Source organism: Plutella xylostella, chromosome 5 (assembly GCF_932276165.1).
Source record: "Plutella xylostella chromosome 5, ilPluXylo3.1, whole genome shotgun sequence".
In the NCBI taxonomy this organism is placed as follows: Eukaryota; Metazoa; Arthropoda; class Insecta; order Lepidoptera; family Plutellidae; genus Plutella; species Plutella xylostella.
The window spans coordinates 13232518-13255393 of record NC_063985.1 but is presented as its reverse complement, the minus strand read 5'-3'; the positions used below and the strand labels follow the sequence as shown (position 1 = coordinate 13255393).

Genomic DNA, 22876 nt, shown 5'->3' with positions numbered 1-22876 from the left:
ACCTCCTGTACCCTGTATCCTTCCCCTTATTAAGATAGGAACATCCGCGTAGGCCCCTTCAGGGCCCGACCAATATAAATATCAATAATCGTGATAAGTATTTGTGCATTTGTGTAGTGTGTTAATATTAAGTACGTAAGCTGTAAGTACCTTAGATATATAAGTTAACTTGATTGTAAATAAAGCGGGTCCAGTGCCGCCTCAATTGTATTACACTAATTAATCGGCATTATTAATTCTCACCCCGTACACCTACCGAGGTTATTTCCCTCCAGGGGCCTCAGGATCAAGATCAGGGTAGTTAGGACCGCTTCACGGTCATTGCAGATCCCCCAGGCGACCAGGCACTCCTTCAGAGGCCGGCGTCAAGCTGAGCTAGTCTAAGACCGCTTCCCGGTACATATTAATTGAGAGTTATTAGGTAGGTACCAGCCCTAAGCACTAGGGACGTTAGTCATAAGGGTAAGTATCACATTACAATATAGCACCCAACCCCTACTCTCGGGGAAGGCCAGGCAGGTCGATTCGCCCAGGGGTCGCTCCCCGGTGATCAAGACCAGCCCCTGCCGAGCTGCTACATTACATTTGGCGCCCAACGTAAAATCCACTAATTCTCATCAATATTTAATATTATTTAGCCCCCCGTAATAACTTGTTAATCATTAGAAATAACCGACCGACCGACTAACCGTTCAAATTAACTATCTACCCGTAATTGTTCTAAAAATCGACCGACAACCGACCGACCGACCCCGTTTAACAAAAATTACAATTCAAAAGTAAAGAGCATATAATTTTTTGTTGGTCATTTTTATTTAAGTTATAGTAACCGATTACACACTGGCCCCGTTTTATAGTAGGTAAATATACAGCATCAAATGCCAACTTCTTGGATTTATAACCTTAGTAAAGAGGAATTAATAAGGGAAAGTAGGGAAAGGAAGCTACCGACCGTAAATTTAACCGTTGACAAGCTGAGGAAGCAGCTGTCCGACCACATCAGAGAAGAAGAGGAGGAGACCTTCGAGATGACATCCGAAGCGAAGACCAGACCAGAACCGCGAGCCAGCTGAACCTGTCATCCATCGTGAGGGAATGGAATATATCGTTCGACACCGCATGCGACCCGGTTGAGTTCATCGAGCGTTTGGATGAACTGACGTCGTCAGGTGACGTCCCGCAGGACCGATTACTCCAGGTACTACCTAAAGTACTAAGAGGTAAACCGCTATTATGGTACAGAAACAACTCAGACAACTGGGAAAAGTGGGAAGACTTCCTAAAAGAATTCAAACTATTCTACTACCCGGCGGGATACGAAAAGAACCTGCTCGAGATGATCATCGCACGAAAACAACACTACCGTGAATCTTTCGTCGATTACCTGACCGACATACAGACCCTGATGAGAAGGTACGGAAAAATGACCAAAACAGAAAAAGAAGAAAGAGTCTACGAAAACATGAACGCGAACTACAAGTACTACATCAAGAAGCAAGACTTCACCAGCCTCAGGGAATTAATAAGACAGGCAGCCGAGTACGAGCAGATCACAGAAGAATCCTCATCTCAACAGTGGAATCACCGACCAGACCGACACCGCCAGACACCGAAGAATCATCCAGGAACATCACCAGAACCGCGTAAAATACACGAAAAATACGACAAGACCACATGCTGTTGGAACTGTGGCAAAACAGGCCACTCACACAAGGAATGCCGGGACAGGCAAGTACTGTTCTGTAGCCAATGCGGAGTCCTCGGGAGACTAACGCGCAACTGCTGCAGAAGAGAAACCAAGTTCGGAGACACGAACATAACTGCCGAAGAAAACCGACCGGAACAACGAATTTTCGAAGACGTGAAAATAGGTAAAATCACATACCGAGCGTTAGTTGATACAGGCTCCACCAGATCATACATCAGTAGAAACATTTATGAAGAGAACTCGACAAACGCCGACACAGAAAAAGTCACAGGGATGCGAGTAACCGTCGCAGATGGCAGAGTCATGGACGTGAAACTCAAAATAGACCCAGAAATTGAGATACGGCAGAGAAAATTAACACACGAACTCTTCGTACTACCAGCTTATTCACCGCCAAACCTAGTTATCATAGGGATAGACCTCCTAAGAAAGGCAGGAGCCACAATAGTCTGGAACAATAATACCGAAAACACGCCAGAAGAAATCCATGAAACTAAACAACAGGAACCGCTAGTCACACAAGAAACAACACCACCGAACAATAATAAAATTACCGGCCCTAGAAAATCAAAATCCCGCAAGCAAAAGAAAAAACCTAAACAACAACATCCACCAAGGTATCCCGACACAGCGTCTATACAGGAACGAAAAGAATGGTTCGACCGAAAAATGTCTGAAACTCGAAATTCGCCTCAAAACGACCCAACATTTATGATTAAAAACAGCTCACTCCATAAACGAATTGTAAATCCGAGATACGGGGTCAAGATCAATGCACAATCGCAGTGGAAATTATGCGTTCCGACATTGAAGAGAAGGTCGATTATCGAGCAACACCTTAATGAACCGACAACAACAGGCCACCGAAACACGGGAAAAATCCTAAAAAGCATTGCTGAAACATATTACTGGCCCGGGATGTATAAAGATGTTCTTCATCATATGAAAAAGTACAAAGAACGACTAAAATCATCGTCATCAAACTCGCTGCAACCAAATTCCACCGAACCGAAGCAGTAATAACCTACCGACGACGTCATCACCCATCGCCAGATGTGCCTAGCCGCGGTACTCATGCGATGCCGAACGAACCGATAATTCCAAACCTACCCTCAATCATCAACATAATGAAGATTGAAGATAAATAGCCGTAAAAAGTTTAAACATTTGTATATATTATGACCTAGTCATCCCGTACCGTACCGTATAAATTTTATTATGTATAATTTGTAATTTAATTATAGATATACAACCGTAAAACCGCAATCTGGGTTAAAAATATAGAAATAGGTAAAAATGTAAACGCAAATGCACACATTTTACACCGTCCGTCCGTAGTATAATATAATATAAGTAAATAATAGACACACAGACATGTTAAACGTATAACATCCACATTTTTGCATCCAAGTCACAAGCAAAATGTAGCTCAGTCTTAGAAAAAGGATTGTAATATTTTTGAACGCAGCCCAATACGTTACTCTGTGAACGTACACAGGTTAGAATTTTAAATGTCAAGTGTCAAACCGAGTAAAATTTCAGCGCAAGGGCACATGCCGTAGGATAAATTTTAAATTATTTGCTATATAAATAATGTAAAAATAAAAAGCTGAAACCGTACACCTAATGTAATTAACAGGAAAATGTATATCAGTACACAATAAGTTATATACACATAGCCTACAATGTAAGTAAAACCAACCATGCATTTTATCCTTGCTCATGTCTTGTAAAAAACAAAATATTCACATCTTTTATGTAGAAAAGAATCCCGAATATAATATACCGTTTCCGTCCGAACTTACCGGCACCAGGCAGGGATGAAATACTCATGGACAATACCGTGTAACTTTTTTTTACCAAAGCTAATAATATTATACTGTGTAAAATTAACCTGATATAAATATCTAAGTAAATAAAATATATCCTGAATCCAGATGATAAAGTAGGAACCCGTTTGTAAACAAATGCACCAGTACATGCACCGTTCTCTTAATTTTTCCTTGTATGTATCTACATGACCTGTGAATTTTTACCAGGTAAAAATTCTTCTGCTGAGGGGGGAGAATGTAACGAGCCGTTACAAACCAACCGCCCAACACACCTACCCTCACACCGCAGCCACAAGAGCGCCCGGCGTGTGCGAGACGAGGCGGGGCACCACACAGACGACTCCGGAGAATACAAGGGGCGCGGGGCGACCCGCCTATAAATAGCCGCCGGACCGCCGCTAGAGCACCATTTCGCCACCTCCTATTCCGACGAGTGATCATTCCGTTCCCGAGATCCCTCCCCGCACCCATATCTATTCAAGTAATCTATTCACGCACACTAATCTCACAACACCGGTCTCCCCGCGAGGTAGGTTGCTCAACGGACCAAGGTCTCTCGGATACATGGATGCCTGGGGTGCCTAGTTTAAAGCATCCGTATACCCGACTAGACCCGACACAGTGGGCTGCCTAATTAGCGGACCGAGGTCCCCCGGATACGTACATGGATGCCTGGGTTGCCTAGTTTAAAGCATCTGTGTAAGTACCGAACTATACAATCACCGAACACACACCGGCCTTCAGCCACATTCTTGTCGACACAAATACACTCCACAGACCCTGGAACAAGTCCACACGCACCACCGGTATCCGCCCGACCTCCTGTACCCTGTATCCTTCCCCTTATTAAGATAGGAACATCCGCGTAGGCCCCTTCAGGGCCCGACCAATATAAATATCAATAATCGTGATAAGTATTTGTGCATTTGTGTAGTGTGTTAATATTAAGTACGTAAGCTGTAAGTACCTTAGATATATAAGTTAACTTGATTGTAAATAAAGCGGGTCCAGTGCCGCCTCAATTGTATTACACTAATTAATCGGCATTATTAATTCTCACCCCGTACACCTACCGAGGTTATTTCCCTCCAGGGGCCTCAGGATCAAGATCAGGGTAGTTAGGACCGCTTCACGGTCATTGCAGATCCCCCAGGCGACCAGGCACTCCTTCAGAGGCCGGCGTCAAGCTGAGCTAGTCTAAGACCGCTTCCCGGTACATATTAATTGAGAGTTATTAGGTAGGTACCAGCCCTAAGCACTAGGGACGTTAGTCATAAGGGTAAGTATCACATTGCAATATAGCACCCAACCCCTACTCTCGGGGAAGGCCAGGCAGGTCGATTCGCCCAGGGGTCGCTCCCCGGTGATCAAGACCAGCCCCTGCCGAGCTGCTACATTACAAAAGATAGTAAAAGGTATGCAAACAAAAAAAAAAAAAAAAATACTTTAAAAAGAAAATACAAAATGTGAACCAAAATAAAATAGAAAAGAAAAACAAATATTCTGACCGGTTACGGTCTCCCGTGATAGAAGATAAGTTAAGTTAAGGTTGTAATATTATGTTAAGATATACAAAGTCCCTGATTATGTCAGGGGTGACTGGAAAGGGAGGGGTTTTAGTCGGTGAGAGTCCGACACTACCTGACAGTACGGGCTGTCAGGTGTCCATTAGGATTTCCCCTCCCTACGAAAAAAAAAAAAAAAAAAAAAAAAAAAACCTAACCTAACCTGATAGAGAAAATCAGAACAGCGGTGGACGCGAAGACCAGTGGCCTACAAGTCGACCGGTTACGCAAGGCTAAAGATCAAAAAGTCATTGTTGCCTGCAAAACCAAAGAAGAACTGTCCAGGTTAACCGCCAAAATTAGGGATTCTGGACAAAGTCTGCAAATAGACGAAGTAGCCAACAAAGACCCGCTGGTTATGCTGAAGGATGTGATGGCATATAATTCCGATGACGATATCATAAAGTCTTTGAAGAATCAAAACAAGCAGTTGATGGAGCAAATCCAGCCGGAGGATTACAGGGTATCGGTGAAGTACAGAAGGCGTACTAGAAATCCCCTGCAAAGTCACGTTGTCATGCAGGTGTCGCCGCAGATGTGGGCCAGACTAACAACCGCCGGTAAAATTCATGTGGACCTGCAGCATGTGCGCGTGGTTGACCAGTCTCCCTTGGTGCAGTGTACCCGGTGCTTAGGTTACGGACACGGCAAGAAGTACTGCACTGAAAGTGTCGACGCGTGCTCTCACTGCGGGGGTCCCCACCTGAAGGCAACATGCTACGACTGGCTCGCACGAGGAACTCCCTCATGCAGGAACTGCTGCCAAGCGAAACTGGATAGAACGGACCACAACGCGTTTGATTCGCAATGCCCGATAAGGCAACGATGGGATGCGCTAGCACGGTCGTCGGTAGCGTACTGCTAAGGTGGTTACAACGGATAAAACGAGCACCACAGACAGTTCACACACAGACAAACAGTTCCGCGTTATACAGGCAAATCTGCAACGGAAACAATTAGCTACAATCGAGGTCTTCCAGGCGGCTAATAACAACAAAGTTGCCTTCGCATTGCTTCAGGAACCATACGTGGGTGGCAACAGAGAAATGAGGAATTATGGGGCAGCCAGAATCTTCCAGAACAATGATCAGAGTGACGGAGTGGTCAAGGCAGCCGTTGTCGTATTCGACAACGACCTGGATGTAATCCCATATCCGAAACTCTCCAACAATAACATTGTCATGGTAAAGATCAGAACCACAGCCTGGGAGATTCACGCAGTCTCATTCTATTTTGAACCCGACCAAGCTATCGAGCCGTACCTGGAGCAGATAAAACTAATAGAAAGTACTCTAGGACCTGCAAGGCTGTTACTGGGTGGAGACTGTAACGCGAAGAGTACTTGGTGGGGCAGTCACCTGATAGATATCAGGGGAGAAGAAGTCTCTGGAGTGCTTGAAGAGCTAAACTTGCAGGTATTGAACAATGGTGACACACCTACCTTCTGCACCGTACGAGGTGGAAAAACCTACAAGAGTCACGTTGATATTACGGTATGTACAACAGACCTTCTAAATCTCGTAGACAACTGGTCGGTGCATGAAGACCTTACGAGCTCGGACCACAATGGAATAATGTTTACTATAAAGCTTAAAAAGTCGAAGGGTGACAGTATAAAGAGAACTACCAGGCTCTACAAAACTAAAAACGCCAATTGGGTAAAGTTTCATGAGAAACTGGACCAATTAAAAGCCGATAGTAAAATTCAATTAGAAACCTTAATAAATATAAACAACACCACAGATCTGGAAATCTTCATTCAAAATTTTAATAAAGTAATAGCTAAAACCTGCCAGGAAGAACTCCCTAAGGTCAAACCGAACGACAAATTTAAACTGCCATGGTGGTCCGAAGAGCTCAGTAAGCTTAAAAAAGACACCACCACCAAAAAACGTAGGATAAAGTGTGCAGCCCCCGTGCGGAGACAGGGAGTAATAGATGAATACCTGCAAGCCAAAGAGAAATATGAAGCCCATGCCAAGAAGGCACAAGTGGAAAGTTGGAAGGAATTCTGCGGTAAACAGGATAGAGAAAGTGTCTGGGAAGGGATATACCGTGTAATAGGCAGAACCACCAAGCGACAAGAGGATCTTCCACTGGTTCAGAACGGAAAAGAGTTCGACCTGAGAGAGTCAGCACGACTGCTAGCTGAAGTTTTCTACCCAGCCGATATAGAAACCAATGATAGCGCGGAACACCTTCGTGTAAGAGAGCTAGCAGCCCAAAACAATGCAGACGAAAACGTACGGGAAGAACCACCATTCACGATGGCTGAACTCGTGAGAACAGTGAAGGGGTTCAATCCAAAGAAGGCCCCCGGTGAGGATGGACTGACGGCCGACATTTGCGAACAGATCATTCTGAGAGATCCGGAACTTTTTCTATCACTGGCAAATAAATGTTTAGAGTTGGGACTCTTCCACCATCACCATCTGGAAGAGGGCCACAGTGGTAGTCCTCAGGAAACCAAATAAAGAAGATTACCAAAATCCCAAATCCTACAGACCCATCGGACTCCTGCCAGTGATGGGAAAAATTCTGGAAAAAATGATTGTTAGCAGGTTAAAATGGCACCTTGTGCCACGGCTCAGCACTCGCCAATACGGCTTCATGCCCCAAAAAGGTACCGAGGACTCCCTCTACGGCCTAGTAAACCACATACGCAGTACCCTTAGATCCAAAAAGCTGACTGTTATGGTATCGCTGGACATAGAGGGCGCCTTCGATAATGCGTGGTGGCCTGCAATTAAGAACCGTTTGACTGAAGAAAACTGCCCAAAAATGATCAAAAAGATCCTAGACAGTTACCTACAGGACAGAATGGTCAGCGTCAGATATGGAGGAGCAGAATACACAAAAAGCACCAGCAAAGGATGTGTACAAGGTTCGATAGGTGGTCCAATACTCTGGAACCTGATCATAGACCCCTTGCTGAAAGGCCTAGCAACAGAAGGGCACTACTGCCAAGCGTTCGCCGACGATGTTGTCTTGGTCTTTGACGCCGAAACAGCACAGGACGTTCAGTTCCAGGCCAATGCCGCCCTCGCCTATGTTCGGGAGTGGGGTGTCAGAAATAAGCTCAACTTCGCTCCGCAAAAAACAAAAGCTATGCTTATGACCAACAAGCTTAAATACGACACACCAGTCCTGACCATGGGCGGGGTTGACATTGGCTATTCCAACGAAATAAAAATCCTAGGGCTCACCATAGACAGCACACTGACCTTTAACAGCCATGTAGCGGATGTCTGCAAAAAAGCACTTAATATATATAAACAGCTCTCCAGAGCAGCAAAAATCACGTGGGGCCTTCATCCTGAGGTCATTAGGCTCATCTACGTGGCGACCGTAGAGCCAGTGATTATGTATGCGGCAAGCGCTTGGGCGGAAGCAACCAAAAAACTGGGCATCCAAAAACATTTGAACGCGGTACAAAGAGGTTTTGCTCAAAAGTTAACCAGAGCGTACCGAACTGTCTCCCTGAACTCAGCTCTTGTATTGGCTGGAATCCTTCCCCTGGACCTCAGGATACAGGAAGCAGCGGCCCTGTATGAGGCCAGGAAGAGGGCACCGCCACCGATCCTGAGGGACGCAGAGATAGAGCGGGTCGTTGCATATGCCGCGAGTGTAAATGGGGTATTATATTCTTTACCCCATTTACACTCGCGCACGAGTGGCGAGGCGAGCGAGGAGGCGAGGGGTGAGGCGCGAGTGTGAACGCTCGTGGCTCGCCTCCTCGCTCGCCTCGCCACTCGCGGCGCTCGCGTCCGGAGCGGTTTTTGGGGCACGAGTCAAAGGAGCTCGCATCGAGCTCGCGTCGCACGCGAGTGAGTGTTTACACTCGCGAGTCCGCTTCCAGTGTTGCCATTAGCGTACATTTTACACATTTGACGTACTATTTTAGCCTCCCATGTGTAATGTGTATATAATTGGTCCATGTAATGTACCATTTAAACTTAACTTCCAATATCATGATTATCATGTGTAAAATCTTTGTTTATGGACTATTTTACGTATTTTTTTGGAATCTCAGCAAAAAAATTATTAACCACAATTAGTTACGATTTTGATTTTCTTGTATGATTATTTTCTCAACCAATATGATTATTACATGATTACAATGAGTATAAGTATATCATACATAAAACTGCGGGGTACCTACTCTGAAGGTTTTAGGACATTGTAACACTTTTTAAAATGCTATAATAAATATTGGTACGTTTCTCACGACTAAAATCTATTAAAATATAGTACTTCTGCTGACGAGCAGGTGCGAAAGAGCTGGAAAAGCTAAATTGAGTGATTTTAGTAAAAAAACAGCTCATGTACGGTTTTAACCCTAAATGTACGTTTTCAGCGCTGGATATGTGCGTTTTGAGAACTCCGTTGCGGCAACACTGTCCGCTTCATTCTGGCTTCTACATCGTGCCGCGCAGGTTGTGTTCGTCGTCGTATAATTATAACGTAGTATTTTTTTCCTCAGTGGTATAATGGATTGGTCGCAAGATGAAACATTTAATTTCATATGAACAACTATTTAAATAAAATAATAATTTAAAAAAATAAAAAACTGACTTCAAGAACACTAAAACGTAAGAAATAAAAACAGTATCTGCTTAGATATATTTGTACTGTCACATATAAATGGTCTAAACCTATTTTTACTGGTTTTTTTGAAGTCGGTTTTTTATTTTTTTTATTATTATTTTATTTTATTATTTTTAGCTTATTTGCAATAATTATCAATCAAAAGTAAGATGCAAATGATACCAATAAGTCCTACTAGTCAATACGAATCATTCAAACCTAAACACGAAGTAGTTGCTATACCCGCCTATATACCCAAGTAACATTTTTGGTTTTAGAAAGGTTTTGAAAAGGTTCTAGAACCTTTGTATGGAAATCAACTCGTGAGACTTAGAAGGCTCGATAACCTTATATTAACCTTATATTAACCTCCTGAGTGCAAAAAGGGCCCACGTTTTAGAACCTTTCTGAGATCTACAGCAAAACCTATAGCTCAAACCCAGATCCTTTTGAACTACTTACACAGAACCTAAATAAAACCTTCACAACCTTAATTTAACGTTAACATAACCTTGGAAGACAACTTTTAAGTTCTAAATTAGTCCTGCATGTAACTCTACTATAACTTGTAACACATTTGATGGACATTTGTAATGCCTTTCCAATACTCTCGGGTTTTAAAATGTTTCTGTGTAAGATTTTATAATAATTATAATAAATGGCGCCATTACTTGACACTTTCCAAGACTCAAAATGGCTAACTTGTAAGTGTTGTATTAATAAAAATATAGTAAGTAGTTAGGCTGAAGTCAGGTAATATGAAAAACTTGTGCGACTAGCACTTTATTGTGATACTTTCGGATAATAGTTCTGTATAAGTGACGGGCCTTTTGTAAATAATAAATTTGAAGATATTTTAATAAAAAAAAATAGATAATATTTTATGTTTGGTGTAAAGTTATATTAGAAATAAAAGTACTGTCTATATAAAAAACATATATTTGGATTAGTATAGCAAACGCTGCTGAATTTTCCCCTAATTAATTAAAATGTATCTTTTTGCTAAGTATTTTTTTTATTTCAGTGAAAAAATATGGCGGCCGTTAGGAAATTACTAAAAAGCATTAAACATATTTTGAGGATGCCTCTAAAGCTTTAAAATATTCTTGAAGGACTTAAATCATGCCTTCAGCTTATAGCCAGTGCTTAATGATTTTGGTTTTCACCAAGTAGTCCTAATTTGTTTGCCTAGACAACTCTCATCAACCTAAAGGTTTCTGATAGGTTTTTAAAAATACTTATAAGTGATTTCAATATTCCATAACTTTATGGTTGTATCAACGTTAAAAATTTAACCTTAAGCTCTCACTTTAGCATAATGCTAGCTTTTCTAGAACTTTTTCAGGAGTCTACGACAACTATAAGATCCTAGAACTATATGCTCTTGAAATACATGTTAAAATAACGTTAATATAAACTCTTATCAGCAGCTCCAAGGTTGTATTAATAAACAATTAGTTTTAGGACTTAGTAATCATTCTCAAGTTCTCAATATGACCAGATAGCAAAGCATTAACCTTTTCACAACCCTTATAAAACCTAATGGCATTTCTTACAACCTAAGCTCGAAAGAAATGTTACTTGGGTACAATAGATATATAATATACGGCAATAAGCCCGCCTTTGTACATTGTTAGTTTTCTTTTAATGTTCTTCTCCTTTTTTATTTATTGTTACTTTATAATGTACAATAAAGTGTTTATAAATATAAATAAATAAATACCGTTGAGGAGTTCCCTTGACTACCTTCCGTTTCCATCATCAGATCAGCTCAAGGTCACCATCATATTTTTTTGTTGTTACGTTTTAAATTTCTTAATCTACAATCGGTTAATAGATGTCCAAAATGGAAATTCATACCCTGTTTTTACCCCTTTACCCACCCTTGGGGGCGGAATGAAATTTTGAAAGAAAATGGGAGCTCAACAGCTCAACCTAATACATCAAAAAAATAATTTTCAAAATCGGTCCTTAAACGGCAAAATAATTGGTGAACATACATAAATTCTTTATTGTTGCTGCTAAAACTTCGACGTCCTCCATTGTTGCTAGCTCATAGACGACTGAACTCGCCACGCGAGTGTTAACACCCACTCGTGTGAGGACGCGCGCAATCAAACCCAAGTCTGATGTTAGAATGACGTTTATTGGTAGGGGGAAGTGTTGCCACACTACACCTTCCCCCTTTTCGAAAAAAAAATGGCATAACACATTTTTTTAAATTAGTTTTAAACAAATACCTAGACCATTATTAATTTTGAAAAAATTCAGATTTAATTATAATATTGACAAATTCGGTTAAAATTCGGAACACCAAACAATTTTACATCATTTGAACCTATTGAAAAAAAAAATGTATTGAACACGAAACAATTTTAAATAATATCATTGACATCAGTTTTTTTTTTTAAATATACAGGTAGATATAATGATTTATATACTTAAACTCTAAAAATTACTTTAAATGTGTACTTTCATGGTAAACAAAATATAATGCCAATAAAACTATGAACAATATTATTATTATTTTTACACTGTTAGTTTTTGTTATGCTTATATTCTATGTTCAAATATCAATATAAAGGTATATAACTTTTCAAATTTTAATATTAGTTTAATAACCTGAACACAATTTCACAAGTAAGTTATATTTGTAGTACACACTGACGACCGAATGGCGTAGTGGTTAGTGACCCTGACTACTGAGCCGAAGGTCCCGGGTTCGATTCCCGGCTGGGGCAGATATTTGTTTAAACACAGATATTTGTTCTCGGGTCTTGGGTGTTGATATTTATATTTATATTTAGTAGGTATCTATCTATGTATTTGTGTAGATATATCAGCTGTCCGATACCCATAACACAGTAAGTTCTGACTAGCTTGGGTTCGGATGGCCGTGTGTGAGATGTCCCCACATATTATTTATTATATTATTATTATTATTACACTTTAGTACAATATTCATATTTAAAAAATAAGTGCAATTTCATTTTGATACATAGCAATAACTATCTAAAGCCAAAATTATTATAGAGTAAATTATACTTTTGCTTAAAACTAAACATATTATCTTAACATAAAGTAATGTTAAATGAAAAACCAATAAATGAAGAATATTTAACATTGTGTATGTTATTACTGTTATTATTATTTGATATTCATCATGTTGAATGAAGTAAGTAATAATCAGAAGCGAGCACAGGTTGAAATATCATATTCTTAAAATACACGAATGATTATACTTTTGTTTAACTTAAAACTACTTATAACGTACTGTTGACGCATTGTTGACGACTATAATGACTCGCTTGTTTATAATTAATTTCCTGACAAACAAATATACAAAAGTCCCTATAAATAATAAAGATTAAAAAAAAAAAAAATCTTTTATAGATTCACCCTTCAATATTCTTGAATACTGTATAGCAGAGCTGTATAGGTATAAGTAAATCCATTAATAGGTACCCTTAAAATGTATACTCCAAACATATTTTTAGATTTAATATTAAAATTTCAATAAGTATTTATATTAATTATTTCAAGTTATTTAGTTTCAATATTATCTTATGATTATAGAAGGATTTGTCCTTGATTGTACTTGTAAATATATTTAAATTGAAATTATTCGTTTATATGATTTATTTACTACATTATGATTAAAACTTTCTCTTGTATTCTTCTTATATCAAACTGACGTAAGTTATTAATTTAAATCATTATAATTTTTCTTTCTATAGATATTTCCCTTTTTAAATATTTCTTTAGACATTTACTATATTTCATTTATTTTGCGTATATTTATCATAATTCATATTCTTTTATTTTTAAAAAAACCTTTATTAATTTATTTATACTTTATTTCATTTATTTTGCGTGTATATTTCATCATTCATATTCTTTTATTTTCAAAGTCATCTTTTTATTTTATTATTTATACTTATATTCATTTCATACTTCATTACACATTTACGAAAGGTACATATAATTATTTCCACTCTTTGGTGGGCCAGGCCTGGTCTTATTATTATTTATTTATATATTTATCTGTAGGGTACGCAAAACAACGAGAGTCGACTCTATAATAATTATAATATAAAAAACACATGTTCCATAAATATTACAAGGGCACATTTAAACTAGCTCTACTCTTAGGCAATTCCAAAATTCTTCACGGAGGATTCTCGACCGCACTATGATCAGAAATAAGGACGTGACACCTTGTTGTACCCTACCATATGTACCTTCGATGACTTTGCTATTTATATAAGTCCTCTGACCATACGTAATCGCTAATTATCTCAGTAATTGCGCTCTATATGTTCTTATTCAGTTTTCCTTCTTTATATTACTCATGTCCTTTGGAATCCTTCGGCCAATAAATATTGTTAACGCTTGGGTGATCAGTCCAATTGTTTATTCACAGACCAAAGTTTCCACAACCATACATTACTCACGTGCACTATGAGCTACTGAACCTTCATACATTACCTAATATTCTTTATCATTGCTTACTCATAATCATTTTCACCATAATTCATACATCTTCCTTCAATTAACAAAACTAATCAATCCCTAGACTCAAAAGAGTACTAAACAATCTTTATACTTGTACATCGATACCTAAACCCTTCGCTTATCTACATACGACAACGACAAGACGATTCGTACCTAATCATAATTTCTTGGAACGACAAAAAGATCTTTAATACTACATCTAGCCGTGTCTTTGCTCGCAAAATAAACTTTATACTCTACATTTTACTTATCTTTCTTCTATTACGATTTTGTTTTCTTTTTAAACCATTATGTTTACGTAACAATATCTAATATTATTAATGTATTTTTATTCTTTACATTCCAACCTTTATAATTTTTATTTATGTTTTATTTACCTAAGTTTAAAATCAGTAACTATTTTTCGAAATCATTTTTCCTATATTCTAACTCTGGTACGTAGTTATATTTTTATTAGTTTACTAAATTTATTTATTATTTATTTATCTATATTCTGTAGTTACGTACGTGTCTTTCCGAGATACTGTACATTTCGAATAATTTGTATTGAAAGTTATGTTAATACTGGAACTTCGTTATACTATCGGGATATTTAATAGAAAAAATACCAATGCCTAATCCTTAAGTTATTTTAATATGGTGAAATTTGTACTGGTGGTCAGGTTTCTCTGAATCTAACTGTACGTAAGTATTTATTTTTAACATCAGTTTTTATTTTTATAATGTATTTAAGTATCTAACGCATTGAATTTTTGACTACTGCATATTTCATGATTCTGTTTTAATAATTCCAATGAATGATATCCTAAACCTAGTTACATCCAAAAATAATAAATTTATTTTAGACCTGTTAAATAACTTTAGCTTAAGTGTTGCATAGAGACATGACATGATTTCCCAATATGCATGATCATCAGATTCCTCACTGCATGCGCGGCGGATCGAAATACGATATCTGTTGAGCGTGTGACCATTTTTGTGAGAAGTATGTTTTTGTTATATGGATTCAAAGAATAATGCTATGCATCGCTCCAAATATGTAATTGAACTTTGATACGATATTTTTATACTTAATAAAAAAAATGGGGAAAAATACTATCGGGTTGCTATTGCAAGACTATGACAAACTCTTTATTACTGCACAAGGTAAAATATAATACAAGAAAAATTGTTATGACGGGTTTTAAAAAAAATCTAATTACCTACTGATAAAATACATATAGTTTTTGAGTAAGTATGGTTAAACGTACTCATACATACGTAGGTATGAAATAAGTATTTACGCGGGATTAACTTTATTACTAGAATTAAAAAATAAAGTATTTATTGAATTGCATATTTACGTACTATTAATTTCATTTGACCAATATCTCATAGTGGATTACTTAATTAATTAAATTAAATTAAATTTTTATTTTACTTCTCTTTGATTATTTTATAATTGTAAATTAAGTGCAATAAATTATTTTATTTATTATTTCTTATCTTCATATCTATAATATTATGTGATTTAATAAATGAATAGCGGTTTAATTTTTAAATGCAAATAATCAATTCAAGTATAGGTTAAAAAAAATGGCTAGTCAAGGTATGTTTTTATAGTACCAAAGAATATTTTGAATTTAAGTGATTAAGTAAGTAAATAGGAAATTGTGCAATGCATTGAATTTGTAATTTGGATTATTTTATATCTTAATGTACCTATCTATTTAAGTATATAATTTAATTTTTTGTAATTTGATTAGGTTAGCAGTTTAATTTTGAAATTTGAATAGTACTTTGACGGAAATTAGTCATTTTAAATAAAAAAAATATTTTTGAACAAATTATAAAAAATAAGGTAAGATTTTCTATTATTATATATTTTATTATTTGGTAATTTTATGTAATTTTGCAAGTAGGTACTCTAAACCTGTAAAATAAAATATCCTGAAATGAAATATAATATTATGTAATATAACAATTGAAAATAAGTATCGACACGTACCATATATGTATGATTTCTAATAAATTTACTTACTACATTCAACTGATGAAATACCTAGTCGTCAACAAGCGTCATTAAACTAATTACACTTCCCAAAGAAAATAAACATGCAACAAATTAATCATTTTAGCACCGAATTAGGTTACTCTTTATCCATTCCGAAACTATTTATTTTTACTAAAATATTTATGTATTCATATTCTACATAAAATTTAAAAGATACTTTAGTTATATATTTTCACAACAACAACTTTACAAATTTAACGAATTTAACTGAACAAATTTAAATCAACTCTGTTTTTTTTTTATTTAAATTAAATTTAAAGGTTAATTACACCAACCTGAATTTCTAAGTAATTAATGTTCCGAAAAAAAATTATAAATTCCTCATCTGGGTGGCGCGGCGGTCGAACTTGCGGGGATCCAACTGTGGGCGCGTCCAGCTCCTCGCGTCCCTCTGGGCAGCATCAGGCAGCAGCATCCTCCTCCAGCCTCGCAGCTGTAGCTCGGAGGACATCCTCTGCTACCCGACTCGCACACTCCCAGCGCCTTCTCCTCAGCAGCCAATTTTTCTCCCGGCGCCATCCATTTTTATTTATTTTTGTAGATCGATTTTGGTTTTTTAAATTTATTACTATAAAATTATGTATGTTTATTTTCTTGGTATATTGATATCATTAACGCATGATTATATGTATATTAAATTAGTCCTTTATATACGTATTTTAATTGACCATTTTCCACATTATCACTTTTTACCACTTTAGTTCATTTTTATTTTTATAATAATTTTAATTTATTATGTGGTCCGCCGGCACTGCCACGGAGGCAGGCCGGCTGGCACGGTCGCCATGTAAGGACGCGCGCAATCAAACCCAAGTCTGATGTTAGAATGACGTTTATTGGTAGGGGGAAGTGTTGCCACACTACACTCGCGTCGCACGCGAATGGGTGTTTACATTCGCGCCTCAGCACGAGTGACGAGACGAGCCCGGAGGCGAGGGCCGAGGCGCGAGTGTAAATGGGGTACGCACGCGAGTGGGTGTTTGTTTACACTGGCGCTCCCGCTTCATTCTGGCTTCTACATCATGCCGCGCAGGTTGTGTTCATCGTCGTATAATTATAACGTAGTGTTTTTTCCTCAGTGGTATAATAGATTGGTCGCAAGACGAAAAATTTAATTTCATAAAAGTAACTATTTCAATAAAAAAATTATTTAAAAAAAAACGACTTAAAAAAACCACTAAACACGTAAGAAATAAAAAATAAAAATAGATATTTATTTGTACTGACACCTAGGACCACTTGCACCAACATAAATATTAAATCTAGATTTAGTGTTAAACCTCGATTTAGTGTCAAATTTTATATGGACTAACGTTTCTTAAATTGACATTTGACACTAAATCTAGATTTAATTAGTTGGTGCAAGGGGCCCCTAGAATTGGTCTAAACCTTAAATTATTTCTTACGTTTTAGTGGTTTTTGAAGTCTTTTTTTTAAATCATTATTTTATTTTATTATTTATAGAATATTTGCAATAATATTGTCAATCAAAATTAAGATGCATATGATACCAATAAGTTCTACTAACTAGTCAATACGAATCATTCAAACCTAAACACGAAGTATGTAGTTGCTATATACCTACCGTTGAGGAGTTCCCTTGACTACCTTCCGTTTCCATCATCAGATAGGTCACCATCATATTTTTTGTTGTAAAAACTATATTTTTTTTAATATTACTAAATTTAATGTCTAATTACGTTTAAAACTAGTGTTAACTTAAAGAATATAGTGTTATACAGCTGTGCAAATGAAGACAAGCCTTCAAACCCTGAAATAAAACACTTACGGGACTCGGATATTTGAAGCAGCGGCACCTGTCAAAGTTCGAATTTGCCAACGGATATCTATCAGGGGAGTATTGTTAAAATTACATATTTTTACTAGTATTACTCATTTAAAATCATAATCACTAAATTATTTAATCATTATTCATTAGTTTGCTGCATACGTGAAATGTTTTTCACACTTCCTTAACCCACTTTTAGACTTTGTCATTTTCAAACTCTGTTGTTTTCATTTCTAATTTTCAAACTTTCTATTAGCTTTTGTATCCCTTATTCCCTATTACTATACCATAATCTCCACCTACTTAATTGCTATTAGTATTAGTACTTCATTGAATAATGATCAAGTGATTGTTTATTTTGGCTTAAAGTTTACATAATTCTAAGTCAATAATACCACTGAGTACCTATTCATTTAAGTAACATATTATGCATATTACTCCCTCCCCACCCATAGTTTGTGTTCATGACTACATTGTATATGATAACTAACAAATAAGTTACCTTTTGATCATTTTTACATAGACTTACAATATATCAAGTTTTGATTGGTTTGATCAAGTTATACCTAAAGAGGGTTATTTTGTATATATCTTGGATAAACATCCTCTCAATTCTACCTATCAACATACTAACGGGTAACCCCGGGTGGTTTCAGACATGTCGAGGATGACGACCCGGAAGGTGCAGAGCCGTGACCTGGAGATCCAGCTGAGGACAGCTTTGGAGGATCTCAAGGCATCTCGTGACCTCTCAAGCCAACTGATGGCAGAGCGGGAGGACAATGAAAAGGAATTTGATTCCCTTTTAAAAAAGAACTCGGACTTAAAGAATGACATAGCTGAAATGGACATCCAATACCAAGACTTGCAAGGCAAATGTGATGAGCTACAGATTGTACTTAGATCATACAAAGAGTGTCAGGATTTACATGAAGCTGCCTTGTCTAAGATCTATAGCCTAGAGCAGCAATTGGCTGAAGCACACGCAGAGATCCAGCAAATAAATGAAGCACATGCAAGCGAGGAAACAGATAAGACAATGGCATTGTACGATGAATTAGTCACCCTACACCCCACCCCTATGCCAACAATAGACCTCACAACTCCAAGAAAATCAACCAATATCACAGGTGCAAACAGGCTTAAAAAATATATTAAAATAAAGAAATATATCAGGAAGTCTGAGCGAGCATTGAAAAAGCATAAGACGCACCTTCCATTGACAAAGGATAGAGTGAGACTTCAACTACTGGTGAATAAATATGAACAAGAGATGTCAGACTACAACCAGAAGCTCGCAGACAACAACCAGGAGTGCGAGTTCAACATTGCCATGCTACAGTCTAGGCTGGCCACACTGAAGTCTGCCCTAGAACAGAGAACTCTAGAATACGAAAACCAGCTGCTGGTGCTGAGTAGTGTGGGCTTAGTTCGGGTTGAGATGCTGCCGGAGAAGTCTTCACCTGCTGAAGCCACCACCGCATCTCTGGAGGCCACCACCACCACCTCGGAGGCCACAAACAGCATCCCGCTGGCCACCACTGGACTCTCGGGGACCACCACCATCCTCCCGAGGGCCACCACCACCTCGGAGGCCAAAAACAGCATCCCGCTGGCCACCACTGGACTCTCGGGGACCACCACCATCCTCCCGAGGGCCACCACCACCTCGGAGGCCACAAACAGCATCCCGTTGGCCACCACTGGACTCTCGGGGATCACCACCAGACTCTCGGGGACCACCACCATCTTCCCGAGGGCCACCACCATCCTCCCGAGGGCCACCACCAGCCTCCCGACGGCCACGCCATCCTCAAGGGTCATCCAGAGTAAATCGGCTACAGCAGATGTTTTTCCGACCTCCAATAATAAATTACATAGGATACCCACCTATGCTCAGGCAGCTAGTAGAATAGTAGGTAATAAGCAGTTACCTAAGATGTCACCCACTTACTTGACAAGGCTTACTACTGATACAAGTAGTAGCAGTTCAGCCAAGGATTACAGCACAGTTGTATACTCCGATAGGCTTGGCAAGGATTTCGGGCACATGTTGGGTAATCATGTAACTGGAAATGTTGTTAATCATTGTTACCCAGAACTTTCATTCGCACAAATAGTACAACTGATTTCAGAGAGGTCGTACACCGAAAAAACTACTATATTAATTATGGTGGGAAATAGTTTAGGTGTGTCAAATTCTGATATAAATAGAAGTTTTGCTATATTAGAAAGCATTCCTGCAAAACATATATTTGTTTGTGCATTTCCTTATTCTTGCACACTGCCTGACAAATACAATTATATGACATGTAGCCTAAATAAAAATATGTACAATGCGTGTTATAAATCTGACTGTATCAATTTCTTTGATACTAATTTGTATGTAGATAATTTTAAGTTGACCTGGGACAGTTTATTTCTGTCCTTAAATCAGAAACGACGTTTAGCTACAGAAGTAGCTCCTCTTATTAACTCAGTTATAAGCATTATAACGAAGAAAACTTGTGTCCCTATTGACACCGTCAGTAGTAATACTGAAAATAGTACAGTAGATTTAAATTAGATTTTCAGACAACGGGAGAGCATCATAGCGTTGATATAAAGATTGATTCAGTTCACTGCTCTCTCGGCTCAAAACTATCGAAGGACAAGACATTTAAGAATGAATTTAAATTGGTACATCAGAATATTCAGAGTATTTCTTCTAAATTGTTAGAAATAGAACTATTTTCGGAAAAATTTAACATTGATTGTTTATGTATCACAGAACATTGGTTAGACGAGAATAAAATGATGTTCCAATTAAAAAATTACAAACTTATAAGCTGTTTTAACAGAAATATCAACGAGCATGGTGGGTCACTTATATTTCTTAAAGAAAATTGTAAATGTAAAGAACGAAAGGATATAGTTGCTCTTTCTGTTAAACACCATATAGAAATTTCATGTGCAGAGCTTAATAAGTATATAATAGTATGTACCTACAGGCCACCTACTGGTGATTTTATTACCTTTGAGACTGTCATGGAGGATGTTCTAAGGTTAGCTTCCAATAGTAAAAAGGAAGTAATAGTGTGTGGTGACTTTAATGTTGACCTATTAGGTGACTCTCCTAATAGGTCGAAATTGTTGTTACTTTTTAAATCATTTAATCTTTTTAATGTTTTTCTGGAACCAACTAGAATTACACCCACGTCAGCCACTTGTCTAGATAACATATTCTGTAACTGTGAGTTTAAAGACAGTAGTGTGATTAATTGTCTGAGGTCAGACCACAGTGGGCAGACCATTACCTTAGTAAACACTGACAAGACAAATAAAACTAAGGTGAGATGCAGACCGATTACTACAAAGAAAATTGACAATTACTTGAAGAAACTAGACGAAAAACTTCCGAATGTTAAATTAGATTGCAATTCTAATGAGATGTATAGTAACTTGTTTAAGATAATAGCTGATGAGTTTGAGAGTAATTTTGAAACGAAGGAAGTTTTGATTGACAATAAAATTAAATTTTGTGACTGGGCTACAGAGGGTATTCGCAAAAGCAGGGCGACATTATATGATCTGTATGAGATGAAAACATTCATACTCCGACCTGACTTTCAATCTTATGTGAAGAAATATAGCAAGATGTATAAATGTGTCTGTCACTGTGCGAAGACAATTTTTATTAATAACAAGATTAAAGACTCTGCTAACAAATCTAAGGCCGTTTGGACTATTATTAATAACGAAACGGGGAAGAATCGAACACGCGAGACAAATTTATCTTTGAAGGTAGGCAATGACATTATAACATCGAATGATGCGGTGGCGAGGGTCTTTGAAGAGTTTTTTACGAACATTCCTTTAGAGACTACGTGTAACCTGGATTCTTCGGCTGCAGCAGCTGAAACCCTGACGAAGGAGAACGCACCTTCAACCGATAAGGAATTTAAATTCAGATATATTAATACATTAACTATTATAAAAACATTTAAGTCATTAAATATGAAGAAAACTGAAGACTTGTGGGGAATGTCAGTTAAATTTGTTCTTTCTATTATTAATAAAATCGCCCCAATTTTAGCTAACATCTTTAATAAATGTATCGCTGAAGGTGTGTTCCCAGATCTTATGAAATTTAGTAAAATTATACCTCTGTTCAAAAGTGGGGATATGGAGGACCCTGCAAATTTCAGGCCTGTCTCGGTTCTTCCAGTTTTGAGTAAAATATTTGAGAGGGTCATACTCAGTCAGATGCTTTTGCATTTCAATGATGCTCGATTGTTTCATAGCCAGCAGTATGGTTTTACAAAAGGCAAATCAACAGCCGATGCCGGTACTGCGTTGATTAAGCACATATTTGACGCCTGGGAAGACCATCACGATGCTATTGGAGTCTTCTGTGATCTGTCGAAGGCGTTTGATTGTGTAGACCATCAGACTTTAATTTCGAAACTGAGATACTATGGAATAGGAGGAAAGGCTTTAGATTTGATATCTTCATATTTAGACAAGAGACAACAAAGGGTCGATATTAACAATACTAAATCACAGGGGGCTCATGTAAAAATAGGCGTCCCTCAAGGATCTATTCTAGGACCATTTTTATTCCTCATTTATATTAATGACCTGCCTTTTATGGTTGAAAAATTGACTAATATAGTTTTATTTGCTGACGATACTTCTTTGCTTTTTAAAGTTAAAAGAAGAGAAAATAATTTTAATGAAATTAATTCAATTCTATCTGACATACACGATTGGTTTACCGTTAATAATCTTCTATTGAATTCTAAGAAAACGAAATGTATTAAATTTACACTGCCGAATGTTAGACAA

General features: G+C 37.6%; 1 long non-coding RNA gene across 1 annotated transcript; it reads left to right on the top strand.

Annotated features, from left to right (window-relative positions):
• Positions 1-3244: 3244 nt before the first annotated feature.
• Positions 3245-3785, top strand: LOC125491448. Its single transcript, XR_007268312.1, has 2 exons — positions 3245-3395; positions 3748-3785. It is a non-coding gene; the product is annotated as an uncharacterized LOC125491448 (long non-coding RNA).
• Positions 3786-22876: the final 19091 nt, after the last annotated feature.